General features: G+C 42.5%; 1 protein-coding gene across 47 annotated transcripts in view; it reads right to left on the bottom strand.

The window, feature by feature from the left end:
• The window catches only part of NRXN3 (neurexin 3), a 1789124-nt gene that overhangs the window by 1289545 nt on the left and 481502 nt on the right, over positions 1-18077 (bottom strand). The window lies entirely within an intron of this gene.

Genomic DNA, 18077 nt, shown 5'->3' with positions numbered 1-18077 from the left:
GTGGCTGGTTCTCCCTGCTCTTTCACTTCCCAAAGCAAAAGTCAAAGGAAACCAAAATTCTAAATTTGAACCTAGATTTTTTTTGTTTGTTACAAAGTTATATTTGTTGAAGCTAAGAGTGCAGGCTATCTTGTAGTTAATCATTTGTTGACTGGATTTATAATTTGGACACATGGTCTTTAGATTTCCATTTGTCTTATTGCCAACAGCCTCACTCAGGATGGCCTACTTTGTATGAGGGTTGGTCAAAAGTGGTCAAAAGCTATCAAAAGCGCCTCATTAATGGAAAGGAATTGGCAACAACATAAGTTTATATAAGCAGTTTCCCTCTAAGCAAAGTGCAGAGGAGCTACAAAACGAAGTTGAGAGAACTTGGATTTTCCTTGTCAGAAACACACTTCATGATTGTTAACCAAAGCCAAGTCCACATCCACTCAGTTCATATCAACCATTGTAGCCCTAGGTAAGTTATCTAAGTAAAATATAAATATTTTCTTATCATGTGGTCAAAACCATAGAAGAGATACTCTTAATGTGGATGGAAGAATACCCACTACATTTTCCTAAATTAATCATGGCCTTTGAGCTTATTAAAGCATGAACCTAAACTTCATAGTTCACAGAATTAAAGAGATTAAGTTTCTCTTGCATGTCCCAAACATCTACACATTGGTAACTAACAAGGATCACCAGCACAGAACTCATGCCAAATGCATTTTACCAAAGATAGCCTCAAAAAATCACAAAGCAGAAATTCAACACTGTCTGCATATTTGAAGTAGATCTTATCCAATCCCCAGCACCCTGTCCATTGTCATGATATGTCCTCTCATTTTGGAAGAAATGGCACTGGTAAAATGCAACTGGACAAGAGACCTGGAGGTGACCCTGATCTAGAGTAGATGATGACAAATCAAATGCAGTTATCCCAATAGGCTCTTTTCCTGGAAATGTGGATGTGCACAGAAACAACTATTTTACATGTCCTTGGCCTGACACATGGTACACTAATGGGTGTTCTTCCATAAACATTTTACCTCCACCTGTGTGCCCAATGAACTGAGATAAATGAACAAGACAAGTAGTATAGAGGAGCTTAAATTAATCACTGAGAACCCTTCAAAGGGGGAAAAACCTTGACACAAAGCAGCAAGGTACTAGCATATTATTTAATGTACTATGTGGTGCTTAATATTTTTTACATAATTAGAGCAAGGAATTTGTCAAAACAATAAATTTTAGAGCTATGACAGGCTTTTCCCTAAGTATCAGTTACTTTTTTTGCCCGTCAACTCTGGAAACTAGATGTTCGTTCTCTACTTCTCAAAGACCATGAAAGATTCCAGGGGGCCATGCACTGACTTAGAAGCCATTCTAGGCTAGTGCCGTGGCTCACTTAGCTAATCCTCCACCTGCGGCGCCTGCACCCTGGGGTTCTAGTCCTGGTTGGGGCACTGGGTTCTGTCCTTGTTGCTCCTCTTCCAGTCCAGCTCTCTGCTGTAGCCCAGGAAGGCAGTGGAGAATGGCCCAAGTGCTTAGGCCCTGCACCCGCATGGGAGACCAGGAGGAAGCACCTTGCTCCTGGTTTCGGATCAGTGTGCAGCACGCCGGCCACAGCACGCCAACCATAGAGGCTATTTGGGGGGTGAACCAACGGAAAAAGGAAGACCTTTCTCTCTCTCTCTCTCTCACTGTCTAACTGCCTGTCCAAAAAAAAAAAAGAGAGAAGCCATTCCAAATCTTAGATAAATTAAGCCAGAAACCAATATCCTCCACTCTGTGTAAATCACCAATGCACACCAAAAGAAATGTTTCCCTCTCTCCTAAGGAATCTGCGTAGATTAAAGACAAAGGAACTTGTTTTAATGTAGGAAGCCAAAGTGTGGGTGGGAGGGGGCCAGGCTGGGGAGAGGCTGGGGGACGACATCAGTGTAGAGAAGAAAATGTCACAATAATTAAATAATAAGTAAAACCAATGTGAGAAAGAAAATGCCTATGTAAATCGCATGCATATTTATGCTAATCTCCATGCAAAAATACCAAGCAAGATTGTATGGCGCTAGGTGCCTTCTTTTGCAAGCATCTAATGAAAACTACTACAAGAGTTCACAACCTTCCCAATCTCTTCACTCAGAGATGAATTTTCTCAGTTTACCTCTTTGGACCAGTGAGGTTACCAACGGCAACAACAGCCCAACTGCATGGATATCTCCTTGCAACAGTTGTCCATCAACAGACAACTGAAAGCTCATCTTGAAATCATATTTTAGGTAAAGAAAGTACTTTTTCATTTTTAATTCATAGTATACTTTCCCCTTGACCGCTGTGGGGAGCAACAACCCTGGTAGGGCATGGCAACAGCAAACAAAGGGCTATAAAAGAAAGACAGGAAAGACCTTGAAGAAATTATTCTTTTGCATACTCTCACAACTGACATTATTTTGTTCCTTAGACCCCAGCCTATTTTAATTTCCTTCCAGGAGCTGAGACCCAAGCACATTCTTATCACCTTCAGGGTGAACATAAGTAAAAAGGAGAAAACCCAGTTGTGACAAATTTACATTTCTAAGCTCATCCCAGTTTCTGAGTTCTCCACTAGAAAAACCCAGCAGTGCCCCAGATCTGTTTGCTAGCCTTGGAATTTACATGGAGAATGAGGTTGAAAAGACAATGCAATCACCTTGTATGTATTCAAGCTAAACAGGTGGAGAGAACCAGTGCAGAGGATTATGTAACACAGCACACAGCATCAAGCTCCAGCTTGGGGAAGAGCAGGCACTGACAGAGCTAATGGACTACTTAGATCCATGGAAAGCATATCACCCAAAGTTGACAATCACTGGCCATGAGTGTTAAAATAAAAATGTTATTCTCATCGCACGAAAAGCAGAGCTCAACTCTGTGTGACAACAAATCATTTATCCATTATTTGTAAGTGTCCAATTGATTAAACATTAGATGCAATCCAGTTATATGCAACTCAAGATTTTAAATCAGTTATTATGAGATATGTAGAGTACTGATCTTTTGAACGGCTTGCCAATCAAGGTACCAATCTATACATAGCATTAACTAGCAACTACTCGATTCTGTTTTACCCTCTTTGTTCTACTCCAGAAAATACCCAACCAATGCCTTAAATACTAATAAGTTGATTTCTTTGAGAAATTGCAAAGCATATTAAAATACTCAGGTGACACTGACATACAGTACAGTCTAAAAAGTGTGGGCCTGTGCTTTCTAACGGTCTGGTTTCTTAAGAACCTCAACTAGGCTTTGAGATTTAAAAAATTGGACTTTATTCTGAAGTCTACCATTTCATAGTTTCATTAAGGATGGAGGAGTCCAACCTGTCCTTTTTAAAGATTTACAATCTTTTATAAGGAAATTTAACACCTTTTCTACATGTTTCCTTGGACTAGCTCAGCCAGGAGAGCCATGAAATTCTAGAGTGAGGTTTGCATTTTCTGGAGATGAGCAGAAGCAAAGGTTCCGGGCAGAAATAAACTAAGGAACTGAGATACAGACAGATGAGCAAACCAGAGATCATAGGAGGAGGCCAAAGTTTGGATGCCCAAGACCCAAGAGCAATCATGGAAAACCAAAGTTTGTCCTGAGACAAAAAACAAACAAACAAAAACAACAACAACAAGGGGAAAAGACCCAGCATGAGTCAAGAAAGGCATGAAAATAAGAACATGTCAGGAATGAATGGATAGACTCCAGGGCTGGCTGATCCTCCACCTGTGGCGCCGGCATCCCATATGGGCGCCAGGTTCTAGTCCCGGTTGCTCTTCTTCCAGACCAGCTCTCTGCTGTGGCCTGGGAGGGCAGTGGAGGCTGGCCCAAGTGCTTGGGCCCTGCACCTGCATGGGAGACCAGGAGGAAGCACCTGGCTCTTGGCTTTGGATTGGCACAGCGCTGGCCGTGGCAGCCATTTGGGGAGTGAACCAACGGAAGGAAGACCTTTCTCTCTGTCCTCTCAGTCTCTCTCTCTGTCTACTTGTCAAATAAATTAAAAAAAAAAAAAAAAAAAGAACTCCAGGGTCATTTGCAAGCAGATGGTCATAGTTTTTCAGATGTATCATGTATTTCTAATTGCTTTCTCAAACATTATTTGAAGTCCCTCATCACTCCGTGAGGTCAGTTTGCTGTAACTGCTCCATTGTGAGGAAGGGAGGTCACACAGAGTTTAGACAGGTTGCTCAAGGCACTAGGAAGTGCCAGTTTGAAAACAATAGTTTTTCACTTCCATCCCATTAGCTTTGCTAATATACCATACCTCCACCTTACCAGAAACTGGCATTCTTAGAACAGGTGCCTAGAACCCTATATCTGATATTCTGTTGCTGCATGAAGTTCAACCTATGGAATGGCAAAGCCACTGACAACAGGTAATCCCCCCAGGCAGGGCCCCAATCAGGAAAGCAGAGGAGTAGGCTGATTCTTCCTTTACATTCTCCAGGACTAGATTTTTAAAAGCCAAATTGAGATGCTCATGCTCTTCACCTCCATGAGAGCCTTAGAAATGAAATTGTTAGGCACTTGGAAAAGCCTATTAAAATGCTGACCCCTCTAGAGTGGCTGTAACCAATGACCCTGCACAAAGTACCTGCTATGCTCCAGAAAAGACGTGAAAGCCCCCTTACTGATGATGGGCCTCAGAGAATAAATTGTTCTCATTGTCATATTCTTTGTCCTTCAAATTGGCCTCTTGCACCTGTTCAGTACTGTAGTCTAAGTGGATACAAAGACAACGCTGATTCTGGCCTGGCCTACCAGGAGTGAACGAAGCACACTCCTGCTGCCTCCCTTCCAGACAAATGGATGGCCTGCTGACTCATTTCCCAGCCTCCTTGAACTCCAGGTCACATCATGCTTCGTCTGCTAGAGCAGCTGCAGTGACAAGTTATGAGTTCTTGAACTGTGAACTTGCAGATCACCCAATCCTTCTGGCCACTAGTCCTCAGGTGAAAAAAACACGATGATATCAAAAGAAGCAGAGAGCCCAAGACATGAGCTATACAACTGCAGAACAAATTTACAGCTGTTCTCAGTTCAAGAGCTGGGGAGGGAAAGTGGGCAAGGGGGGAGCAGAACTTCATATCCACTCAGTTGTGAAAGGTTCCTTGAGCTAAAACAGCAGGTTGGGTACTTTCCTGGCAAAAGAAAAAGGCAAGGCAAGTGTAAGTTGGTTCTCGTACAAACTGTTTCCTTCCCATGCAAAACCATGGAACTCTTAGGAGGTGTGGGCAGTCACTCAAGTTGTCAATTAGGCTGTGAGATGATCATATTTGCAAAAATGAGGGGAAAGTAGACATCCTATTGTAAGAGTGAATAATAATGCACATCACCTAACATTTCCAGCTAGAACTGGGGGGAGGGAGGGCAAACACTGATTGAGTTTCAAAGGCTAAAACCTGCACAAGCAACTGCACTCTCAGTTCTCTCACTCCTATCCTCCTTACAGTGTATTTTATGGTCAAACAAAGCATTAGGAGAGATCAAACTGCAGAGCCATCCCCCCAAGGACAAGCAACAGAATCCTTTACCTGCCATATCCCATCACACAGGTATTTTAAAAGCAGAGAGTACCAGAAGACAGGAAATTGTGTAGCTGTGAGTGATCCTACACTACAAAAGAAAGCACATAGGAAATTTGACCTCCTGAGGCCATTCCTAGCCCTTATCCTCAGACTCTGTATAGGAAAAATGCAGCAGGGAAATAAATGGACTTCTCCACGCTGCCTGGGTCACTCACAAGCCCGCAGATGCTTCTTGAAAGTGATGAGAAGGAAAATAGTAAATCAAGTTGTCACTTGGAAAATAAACAGCCAGCTTCCTGGCGAGGGAAGCTGCCTCAGTCCACAAAAGAATGGCCTGGAAAACCACGCTTCACTGGAATCACTAGAAAGCTAATGGCATCCTGAAGACTGCATTGCTCTCAGTTGCATTATAACAAAAGCCAAATTTTGGTTGATTCATTTAAGGAATTAAGATTCCCAGTGCTACTGCACACTAGATGGTGCACTCAATGCAATCCTGTAAATTGCAACTTCCACTGCAACCCTGTGAACTGCAATAATTAGCTGATAGTTTATAGAAGAGAAATAGTAAAGCTCAAAAATGTTGGATGCCTGCTAAGTCCTGACATGGACCCCCATGAATGGGGTGCCCTGTGTAGCTGGGCTTCAAACTTGGTGGCATGGAACGTTAAAATTAAGGCCTTGAATTGGACAGACCTAGATGTGACAATCAGCTGTTGGAGCTGAGCTTAGCTTAACTTAACTTAACTTAAATATGTCTGTCAAGCCTTAGCTTTTTCAACTTCTCCAACTCTTTCCTAATCTAAAAAATGAGAATAACCATAGGGCGTATTTCATAGAGCTACTGCGAGGCATCAAATTTGATGAAGCTCTTGGCCCAATTCCTAGCAACAGAAATGTGAGCTGTTATTATCATGGTGAATAATGCAGACAGGCACAAACAAGGACTTACAATTCAGTGTAGTAAATGTTTAATAGGTGAGATAGGCACACAGAAAAGAGATGAATGACCTTGGGTGTTAGGGAAGGCTCCATACAGAAGGTCATACTCAGGCTGTGTGTTGGAGTATGAGTAGCACTTCACCTGCAAAAGGAGTAAGAAAATGCTAGCTAGAAGAAATAGCACATCCTTCTGGCATGGCCAACAGAAAAGCATGAGGTGTTCAAGGGGGTGGAGAGAAGTTCAGTGCAGTTAGGACAACAGACATTGTGTGGGGTTCAAGATATGCTTTGGGGTCTTATCTGCTCTGTTTTTGTTTTGTTTTGTTTTGTTTGTTTGTTTGTTTTTGACAGGCAGAGTGGACAGTGAGAGAGAGAGACAGAGAGAAAGGTCTTCCTTTTCTGTCGGTTCACCCTCCAATGGCCGCCGCGGCCGGCGCGCTGTGACCGGCGCACCGTGCTGATCCAATGGCAGGAGCCAGGTACTTATCCTGGTCTCCCATGGGGTGCAGGGCCCAAGTACTTGGGCCATCCTCCACTGCACTCCCGGGCCACAGCAGAGAGCTGGCCTGGAAGAGCAGCATTCGGGACAGAATCCAGCGCCCCGACCGGGACTAGAACCCGGTGTGCCGGCGCCGCAAGGCGGAGGATTAGCCTAGTGAGCCGTGGCGCCAGCCTGCTCTGTTCTTAAGTCTCTGGGGAAGGGAACTAGCAGAGAAGAACTTTGATTGCCTGAGGCACTGTTATGTGCATAGTATATTAAGGGTTAATGGGTGAACAAATGGCTAGAGGGGTGAAGAGGGAGCTGCAAACATTTCCAAAATAGGATGGATATTGCTAAGAACCATACCCTGAGCCAACTGTGCTGCTATGCCCGCCTGACCACTAACAACCATTTATGTGATATGTTGTACATTTCATTTTCCCATAACCACCAAATCCATATGAGTAAAACTGTAATTAGGCTTCTTTCACTACCAGCTTCTCATTTTCATTGCGGTCAGTCAATTAAGCAAGTGTTCAACACATACAATGCATTTCTTCCTGGAAAGGGGGAGTCCGGGTGCCATTGTTATGACACAGCAGGTAACACTTGTGCCAGCAGCTGGCCATATTGGAGCACCAGTTCAAGTCCAGGCTGCTCTGCTTCTGATCCAGCTCTCTGCTAATGTGCCACTGGGAAGGCAGCAGAATGGGCCCAAGTCCCTGCCAACCACGTGAGAGACCACATGGAGTTCCATGCTCCTGGCTCCTGGCTTCTGCCTGGCCCAGCCATTGTAGCTATTTGGAAAGCTAATCGGTAGATGGAAGGTTCTCTCTCTCTCTCTCTCTCTCTCCTTCTCTCTCTGTAATCCTGCCTTTCAAAAAAATAAATGCATCTTTAAAAAGGGGAGAGGGGACCCATTTTGCTGTCCTCATGACTCCAAAAGAACATTTTTGTCCCATTCATCAAGGGGGAATAGGTCTGGAACCACATGTCAACCTTCTTTCCTTTACTCACTTACTTCTACAACGAGAAAAGAACAAGTCATCGGCTTGGTGATACAGGAAGGGTTTGAGATCCACTCATAGATGGGTGCTTATTTCATAGTTAGATGGTTAGCATTGTGCGATGGCCTGCCTTTCTCTTTCAGAGCTACCTTCCTCCAAGGCCTGTAAGTCCTCTCTGAGGCTCCCCTACACAGGAAGTCTGTCAGGGAATATTCTGCCCCAGTGCCACAAGACCTGAAGTGGTCCAGCTCTTTTGTCCATTCCTGACTCTGTAAGTTTAACTCAAAGGGAAAATCAGAAGGAAGCCCAGTTTACCTGCAACTCAAAGTCACATGCTCTAACCTAACAGGCAAAAGAACACTGGAACAGGTGCTTGGAGCCTTGACATGGCTGCCTATTTGACTCTTGTTTCTATTCCACAAATAGATCATAGAAATCAGAGGGGAACATGTTGGGTGTCACTTTAGAGCCCAACAAATATTGATGTGGTCCCCAAAGCTAGGGCATCAGAAGAAATCACCAACCAGAAACTGATTCTTGGCCTGCTTTCCCAAGTCAAAATAGCAGACACGTTTGGAACCACATGAGGTCAATGATAACTGAATACATTGATAACTTTAAAGTTTACTTAGGGCCACTGTGTTACTGAAGATACATTTTTCAAACTTATACATAGAATGTTTGGATGATTAGAAAGGTGAAAAATTTAACCACAATTGACTTCTTGGAGATAAGTTCGAGTTTTTAAAATTTTTAAATAAAATAAAGATTATAGAAAGTACACACACTCACAAACCTACATATTTTTTTACCCTTGGCCTAGGTCAAAAAGAATAATCTAAGGGTGGGCCTTCATTATATCAGTTAAGATGCCATCTGGGGTACCCCACATATCATATCAGAGTGCCTGGCTCCAGTTCTGGACTCCAGCCTCCTGCTAAGGTGCATAGTGGGAGGCAGCAGATGGCTCAACCAGTTAGGCCTTGCCACCCTTGTGGGAAACCCATATGGACCTCCTGGTTCTAGGCTTCAGCCTGGCCCAGACCTGACTATTGTGGGCATTTGGGGAGTGAACCAGTGGGTAGGAGCACCCTCTGTCTCGCCTGTTCTCTCCATCATTCTTCTTTTCAAATACATGTTTGGAAAGGAATACAGAAGTCATGAAGGAGTCACTGAACTTGTACAAACTCATACAGATATTTAAAAATAATAAATATGGATTTTTAATGCATATGGACTATTATGTATCCAGAGAAAGCAAATGATTGGATGTCACATAACACTTCCCACAAGTATTTCAAGAGCCAAATGATTCCTGATTTTAAAGTAAGAAAGAGTACAGAGGCTACCAAGTTCCAAGTATTGCCATATCACCTCAAATTTCCCTCACTCAGCTTGGAGTATACAGAGAATGAAGAATATCAACTATATGTTTTTACTCACACTTGAGTGTAGTTATTTCCACTAACTTACACACATTTACACACACACAGACACACAAGCATAGTAATCGCTAATCCATAAGCAGCATAACACTATTGATGTGTAACAAGAATGAGAAAACATACACAGGAAGTCTTCCCATACACTTCAGGTAGTGGTAACTTCTGAGGAGGAAGAGAAGAAATGGAATAAGGCAAGTATTCAAACACAACCAGATCTTTGTACACAGATTATAGCAAAAATGGCCACATACTTAGACTTATTTAATCTGAGTGACTAATGTTTATAAGATCCTCAGCTACGGGGCCTATGCTTTCTTGTTTGGGAAACTATTTCACACATTTTTCAAAAAGTTAAATTTCAGCAGATGATTCTGGTAAAATACCTAATTGCCCACTAACTCTTGAATGATTCTTGGCTGGTTTTTGCATATGTGCCAATTCTTCAACCTCATGCTGAGAAATCTCCCGTGGAACCCAGGGTGTGTTAAATAAAGGCTTACAGAATGGAACTGAAATGCACTTGGATGGGTCACAATGAATCCAAAGTCGTAAGTTCCTCTTCTGCCCTCTGATTGCCTTCCACCTGCTGAAGAGCCATTGCTCAGTGCCTTGGCATCATGGAGCAAAGCCTGGCTTCCAAGAACAAAGGGAGAAAGTACCGATGGAAGCTGAGGGATGGAGAAGACACCTTAATCTGTTAGTATGTGATGATCCACAGCAAATACTAGATTGTCAAACGAGGCTAGAGTCTGGGATGTATACAAGCATGTACCACAAGCCTCTCAACCTTTCTTTTCCACGTTAGAACAAAACCATGCTAGTTCTTTAAGAAAATCCCCCGCTGGGTCTGTGCCCTCCTTCACTTGCCCCAGCACAAAGTGGGAGGGCAGTCCAGTCTCTCCTTTGTTGGCTGTGTGAGCTCTAGCCTGCAAGTCTAGACAGAGTAGCCTGTTAAAAGGCCCTGGAGTCAATGCCTGGACAAGATCAATAAGGCTTTTTATGACACAATGAAAACTTTCTATTTTGTTAAATGTGGCTAATCTACCATTTCTGCAGTACTCTTAAAGCTTTCACTGCCAAGCACTAGAGCCCAGGTGATTAAAACCCTGTTTGGAGACACAAACTGGGGAACTTTGCCAGCAGAGCTGCAAAACCTAGAAACCTGGGCTGTGTCTTCCTTGCTAACTAGGCAGCCTTTCCTTCTCCTCCCAAGAAAATAGCAAGAGTCGTGAGGAGATGGAAGCTGATACTGATAAAAATAAAAATCTACCCCATTCTAGAGCCTTCAAGAACGAATGGATAATAACCAGTGTCCAGAGCAATAGGAAATGACCTGAATTCAGGGTTAGACACAGATGGGTTATGTTGAAGGAGGGGTGGGTAGATGAGCTCTCTAAAAGGAATGTGGACTTAAAAATTAGTGATCTGATTCAAGAGGCCTAAAGACATGCCAAAATCTTCAGTGACTGCAAATTCAGTTCTAGAACTCACAGTGTGCATGAAACTTGAGCCAATGTTGATTTCATTTTTATCATTTCTTAATCTCAGACAATTAGCAGAGTCTTTTTTAGAGGCAGAAGAATTTTTTTTTTTGCCATTGTGTAAAAAGAAGAGGAAATTAACTTTTTAAACCTGTATTATGTTCCAAGCCTTTATATATGATATCAATAAAGCAAATACTAAATAGATAATGCTTGGCAGGAATTAACCATGATTTGTTGTGATGATTTAAAGTTGCAAGAGTTCAAAACACCATTAAAACCAGTATATTATTAATAGAAACAACATTATTTCTGTTCCTACATCATCTGATAGGGGAACTTGGGACTGGAATGCTTGGTATGTTTTTATTAACTCTCATAAAAGCCCTTTGCAATGAAATTTCACTAGCTCCACTTCACAGATGAAAAACTAAGATTCAAAAGGGATTGAATTCTTGGGTGCCTATTTGGCACAGTAGTTAAAACACCACTTGCGATATCTGAATCTTGTATCCGAGTGTTTGGTTTGAGTCCTGGCTCCTCTGCTTCTGATTCAGCTTCCTGCTAATGCACACTCTGGGAGGTAGCAGGTGATGATTCAAGTACCTGGGTCCTTGCCATCCACCTGGGAAACCCAGGCTGAGTTCTGAGTTCCAGAATTTGGCCTGAGATAGCCCTTACTGCTGCAGGTGTATGGGAAGTGAAACAGCAGATGGAAGATCTCTTTCTGTTTTTCTCTCTGTATCTCTCTCTATGTATCTCTGCCTTGCAAATAAGAAACAAAAATAATACACAGAAATTTAAAAGGGATTACATTGTTGTACAATACTATAACTAGTAAGACCCAGATGCAAAATGCAAACTGGGGTCAACCTCCAGAATGGCAGCCTTCCCATTAGCTCATGCTACCTTCTGTTTCTATTTGGGGCTGGGCATCTTTGACAAAGACCCCTGGGAAATTGTACATTTACATAGCATGTCACAGATTCTGAATCACTTTCATGTATGCTATCTAATTTTGTTAAGAATGAACACCCTCCGCCTGCTGCTACAGGAACATCTGTCTGCTCAGCAAACACAGGTTTGCAGCAAACACTCAGGAGGACAAATCACATACTTTGGGATATGAACACAGGTCACAGGGACGATAGGAAAAATCATGGGAGTTCTATACACTGGCAACACTGGAAATCTAGAAATGCCAAAAATGTCTTGATAGTGAGCACATAAATAAGGAAATCCACTTTGGAGGCATTGAATTTAAAATAGCAATCCTCCTTCGAAGTCAGAATGATTCACCCACTATTCACAGATGCTGCCATGCCCCCCAACAACCCCACTCTGAGCTAAACAGCTGGACTCTGAGCTCTGACTCAAAGGGCAAAGGTCAGAAACATGCTCAGGGTTTCCCATGAAGGTAGCTGCAGCAGGGAAAAGATTATTTGTTCTGTGATTAAAAAGAACACATAAAATTTAGATTAAAAGACCCTATAATAGAGTATAAAACTGGTAAGCTTGTTTATCTATTTATAGCTTATTTTGCCAACTCTGTATTTACATTTAATACAGTATCCATAAATCTAAAATCCTATCCCTTTCCAGAAACACTAAGAAAGACTCATCAGTGATTTTTTTAATCTACAAGTTATTACAAATCAGTGAGGGAGGGGCCGGCACCGTGGCTCACTTGGTTAATCCTCCGCCTGCAGCGCCAGCATCCCATATGGGCGCCAGGTTCTAGTTCCCGCCTGCTCCTCTTCCAGTTCAGCTCTCTGCTGTGGCCTGGGAAGGCAGTGGAGGATGGCCCAAGTGCTTGGGTGCCTGCACCTGCTGGGAGACCAGGAGGAAGCACCTGGCTCCTGGCTTCAGATCGGCATAGCTCCAGCCATAGTGGCCATTTGGGGAGTGAACCAACGGAAGGAAGACCTTTCTTTCTGTCTCTCTCTTTCACTGTCTAACTCTATCTGTCAAATAAAAAAAAAAAATCAGTGAGGGATTTGTTATTTCAACTGTGGTCTGAAAATGTCCCATAGATCCAGGCTGTGATATCTTTAAGTATTGCCATTTGGGCAATGTTTCTAACCACATTTTGTAGATGAATGAATCAAAATACCAGAAAGTAAGGAGACATGCTTAGGACCCATATAAACATGGCCCAAGACTTAAGAACATAAGGACTGTTGGCTCATTCCTGCCACATATAATGAAATCTCCAGATAGATACCAGCAAAGATGCACCTTGATACAGTAGAAACAGAAGTCTAAGAGGAAGTTGACTCTTCCTGGCTCTCTCACAGGTTCACAAGTCTTATCTCTCTCTCTCTCTTTTTTTTTTTTTTTTTTTTTTTTTTTTTGGACAGGCAGAGTGGACAGCGAGAGAGAGAGAGACAGAGAGAAAGGTCTTCCTTTTTACAATGGTTCACCCCCTAATGGCCGCTGCGGCCGGTGCACCACGCTGATCTGAAGGCAGGAGCCAGGTGCTTCTCCTGGTCTCCCATGTGGGTGCAGGGCCCAAGCACTTGGGTTATCCTCCACTGCCCTCCTGGGCCACAGCAGAGAGCTGGACTGGAAGAGGGGCAACCGGGACAGAATCCGGCGCCCCGATTGGGACTAGAACCCAATGTGCTGGCACTGCAGGCAGAGGAATAGCCTAGTGAGCCGCGGCGCCTGCTAGTCTTATCTCTTTTCAGGAGTGATCCTATCATGGAAGGCTGACCACACCAACTAAAATAAACATGAGAAAGAGATAAATCTGAGAATGCCATCATAATGATCTACAACAGAAACTTACTGCTCAAAAAGTCACATATGCCACAGACTTATATTCATTCTTTCATTCCCAAACAATGCAATGAGGTCAATTTCTCAGCACTCCATAGAGAAATTTTAAAAAATAAGGAAAGTCAGCAGAAGCCAAAAGTTCAAAATACCATTAAGCCAGAGAACCTTTCCCTTGTGTGTTGTCAGCAAGATGTTGGCCAAAACATAGTGCTTGCCTGAAAAAAGGTTTACCAGATTCTTCAAAGAAGAGTAACCAACCTTCCCAATTGGCTGAAAATGGATAAGTTTCTCAGAACATGGGACTTTCAGTGCTAAAATGGGACCGGTCTCTAGAAATCCAAAATGGTTGGTCATTCCACATGAGTCATATGTCAGAGGGTAAAAATTAAAGCTGATCAAGTAAAATTTCTTAGTTTTCTAGATACACCAACAATGAAAGGGGCTTGAATTTGTGAATATTTTTGTTAACGATGAATTTCCAATCACTTCAATATTGATATCCTGATTTATGAAGAACTCATAATTACACTAATGATATATGTATTCAGGTATGTGGTATATTATTTTTAAGTAACTATTTTTATTAACTTTAACCTGAAGTCATCCTTAGAAAAAACTGGTTTCCCTTTGGGGATTCAGAAGTCTCTTTATGATTTCATGGTCACTCAGAGTCATCCAATTTGTCATCAATTATCACAGCACACTAGCACAAATAAAGGTTTTTCTTTCCAATTGTTTGGATTTGGGATCATAACTGTCCTATGTACTATAAGGAACTAATTACATTTTATGGAATGACTTCTACAAAGAGAAGTGTTCCCTCAGGAATTACTAAGGTAACTCCAGGAACAGGCAGAAATGTCACAAAAGCTCCAGAATGGCAGCTTCTGGCACACTCAGTTTGCAAAGAAAGTTCTGTCTTGCAAATCCAAGAACTGCCCATTTCTCCTTCTCCTTCATACTATCCAACTACCCAAGCTTCAAGCAGCTAAGTTTACTCAGCTGCTGGAACCTTCGGAGGGTCCCACAATGACACTGGGCCACTGACCAGAGCAGCACTGACACCTGAGGGCCTCAGCTGAAGCACAAAGAGAAACAAAGAAAGAAGGGGAAGGAGACAGACTTCTTGTTCCTCTACCATGCGCCTGGCACAGCAAGACATTCTTTCCAAATACTCTCCTGTTGGTCCCACAATAACCCGACAGACTGGACATATTTCCACCGTTTTACATACCAGAAATGCCCCACGCCCTCAATAGGAGTGACAGTAATGGCGATGTGCACAATGCTGGCTAACATGGTTATTTTTTTTTTCAGCTTACTGTGTGTTATGAGCTTTAGCTCTGTTTTAGTTTCATGCAGGCAACAGTTCATATAACATCCACGACAACCTGTTTAGCTATTATTCTCTGAAGTTTGTAAGGAGAGGAGTTTAAATTTAGGAGTTTAAGACTGTCCTGTTGGAACAGCAATAAGTGACAATAAAAATAACTGACAATGAAGGAATTTAGAATAAAACTAACTGGGTCTAAGCTCCAACCTTACAGATTCTCCTATATAAACGAGACTTTGATTTTTGTGCACAAAGTACTAGTCTAGAGTTCAAGAGATAAGCAGTCCACTGTAAGAACTTCTAGGGCCTCTGTGCTGCTATCCTAGACAACAACCCTTTTCTGATGACTATGCCCTGGTCCCTTTTCTATGACAGATGTGGAAAGACCAATATAACCAGAATACACACCCTTCATGGCGAAAACCTGGACTCCTCATTGAACCCTCCTATTACCGTGTTTGGCACCAATGAGGCCCAAATAAACATAACTGATTATATATCATTTGAAAGTTTCAAGTTACTCATTCATTTGATCATTTATTTATTCCCACAACAAAACTTTACAGAGACCATTCATCACAAGCTGGGTTGATAGTGAAAATGGAAAAGTCCTGTCAGATTGTAATGCATCATATTTTAGGGAATATGTGAAGAATGGAAAAGCTTTGAAAACAGTTGAGAATGATGTATTTATGCATCATTACATAATACTATTATGTATGTATCACTATATGATACTATTATGTGTTTCACTTATTCTTCCTTCTCATTTCAGATGTCTACCATTTCTGTAAACACTGCAGTATTGTATCAGGCATTTTTTTTGACAGACAGGCTATATGGATGTGTTCCAATAACTCTGAATTTGAGTTTACCTCAAGGCACACACAGAAAAAGGAATTAACTGGATTCCACAGCCCTGTCTGAGGAGGGACACACCCTGGATTTCTATTTCAAAGACAGAATTGGTGGAGTGAAATCTACATATCAGCAATGGAATGTACTTTCAAAATCATATTTTCTACTTCTTTATGCAACCTAGAATAGTTCATTGTTTGTCCAAAGAAATATGCAAGTAAGCCAAGACCACAGGCAGGTCTTTGTACTTTTATGTAACTGTAATCATTGCAAAGTAACTCTGGAGTGGACATCTTTGGAGATTTGATCTCCAGGATACTGGCTGCCCAATTTCCAGTTCAGTCCTTTCTCTGAGGCCTTCCTGTATGTGTGTCCCATACAGATGCACGCTGACATCAATGTCCCAGAGTCACCGCAGCTGGTACTGGCAGCATCTGTCACTGAGGGAGGGCTCTGGCTCAGTGGTGAGCACACTGCTCCTGGCTCACCAGGCAAAGCAGCACATGTGACGTGGGCTGCCTTCTCCACGCATTGAGCTCCTTTTCTCTTTCCCTGCAGCAGTGCAGACTCTATGACTTCAGGGATTGGGCACAGCTTAATGACTCCAATCCAATCTCCTGAAGGCTTTATCAGCAGTGTCCAGCCCTCTTCTGATAGCTGACCTTTCCACCTTACGTAAGTCCAGGGAAAAACAGATGCATCCAAACAATTAAAAACAGTAAAAGAGGAGGGGAAAGTGAAAAAAGAAACTCTAGCCTAATGCAGAGAATTCTAACACAGGGATATAAAAAAGAAAGAGGAGTAAGAGGAGAGGGAAGGGGAAAGGAGGAGGGGAAGGCAGAGGGAGAAGAGGGAGATGGGAGAAGAAATCAGAAAAAGGGAGACAAAGGAAACCAAGATAGTGGGGAAAGACAAGCATAGTAAGATTGGATTCTCCCAGGCCTCTTTCTGCTGGCTGGAGAAGGCATCAAAAGGCTGTTCACAAACCTGAGAATCACGCTAGTAAGGAAAATAAAGAGATAAGAAAAAAATAGAAGATATGGCATGCAATAGCTTGTTAAATATTAAAAAAAATAAAGAAAGAAGGAAACTCTCTACTCTCTGTGCAACCTGACAGTCATTGCAAGTGGTAAGAATGCTCTTGACCTCTGAAAGTGAAGTTACACCTTTGGGTTAACACAGGGGTGCCAATCACCTGGCCTCATAGCAACTCCCATAAGCCCTCAGCAAGCAAAGATGACCCTCCAAAGACCCCATAAATATAAATCCATTCTTTTATGGATTAATCCGTCACTGCTTGGCAAATTGTGTCCTTTTCCCATCTCATCTGAAATACATGGATAAGTTTTATCTGACATTGACAAACTGTTTTGGGAGATACACAAGGATCCATCTACATAGAGGTCAGAGCATTCTCAATACTTTGCAATACAATTAATTTTAGACAAATATGCATTCATTCATGAGGGCAAAAAAGAAAAGAACTCTATTTTCAAGTTTTGACATTTATTTGGAAGGGAAAAGATAACAAGACATCCCTTGACCTCTGTGGACAGTTTAGGAAGTACCCACGACCATTTTTTTGTTAGACTCTGAAAGGTGCATTTAGCTTCCCTGTCTTTGTGGAAGATAGCACAAGCTATGCAGACACAGGTACTTTGTGCCACAGCTGGGGCTCAATGCCCCCACTGCTGGAGACGAGAGAGAGGACTGTGACCTCAGTTAGATCTCAGTATCACAATCTATGTAAAGGGAAGTGAATCTGAACAGTTAAGTGTTGCTGGAGGTCAAGTTCTAGAGTTCTAAATGGTTCCATGGATTCCACTACTCTAAATGGTCTGTTCCTTATAACTAGTTATTCACTGGCCATAGGGCTTTAATAATGGTAGCTATAGATTCTGGAGGGCTGGGCACCTGTGAAGCATCAAGCTCACCTTCTTGCCTGGACTACCTAATGGAACCATCACAATTCTGAGAGACAGGTGCTGTAACATGTGGGAGTGAAGGCTTTAGAATCTGCCCACAGTGAAAGGCGGGATCAGCTCTCCAAACCAGGTGTGGCTGACCTCAGAGCCTCTATTCACTCTTTCCCACTGCCATTCTTTGTTTCACCAGGTCTAGGGTTTCAAGCACACATGGAGCAAGATGCATCAGTGGATGCCTTCTCTGGAGCATCAGTGCTACTTCAGCCTTCCAGGTAACC

This window comes from Oryctolagus cuniculus, chromosome 20, assembly GCF_964237555.1.
Source record: "Oryctolagus cuniculus chromosome 20, mOryCun1.1, whole genome shotgun sequence".
Classification (NCBI taxonomy): domain Eukaryota; kingdom Metazoa; phylum Chordata; class Mammalia; order Lagomorpha; family Leporidae; genus Oryctolagus; species Oryctolagus cuniculus.
This window is presented reverse-complemented; position numbering and strand designations above follow the sequence as displayed.